This window comes from Penaeus monodon, chromosome 32 (assembly GCF_015228065.2).
Source record: "Penaeus monodon isolate SGIC_2016 chromosome 32, NSTDA_Pmon_1, whole genome shotgun sequence".
Taxonomy (NCBI): Eukaryota; Metazoa; Arthropoda; class Malacostraca; order Decapoda; family Penaeidae; genus Penaeus; species Penaeus monodon.
In genome coordinates this window covers 4,208,184-4,208,426 of record NC_051417.1, presented here as the reverse complement: position 1 = coordinate 4,208,426, position 243 = coordinate 4,208,184, and the positions used below count along the sequence as shown (strand labels likewise).

Sequence of the window (243 nt, the reverse complement as noted above, 5' to 3'; positions counted from 1 at the left end):
GGGTTTTGGTGTGTTGTGTGTTGGGAATATAGGGATATAACACAACATGAAAATTATTACATATATATAAAATAAAACATAAAAAAATAATTTTAAAAAACATAATACAAAATATACAATAAAAAGTTTACATGAATATTTAGTATTTAATGTATTATATATAATAACATACAAAAACACTTTATAAAATACATTATATACATATTACAATACAAAAACATATACTTTATTATGTACCTGCTG

At 18.9% G+C, this 243-nt stretch overlaps 1 protein-coding gene across 1 annotated transcript in view; it reads right to left on the bottom strand.

Annotated features, from left to right (window-relative positions):
• LOC119593518 (heat shock 70 kDa protein 14-like) overlaps nucleotides 1-243 on the bottom strand; it is a gene marked incomplete at its 5' end in the record, with an annotated part of 59,151 nt that overhangs the window by 8,826 nt on the left and 50,082 nt on the right.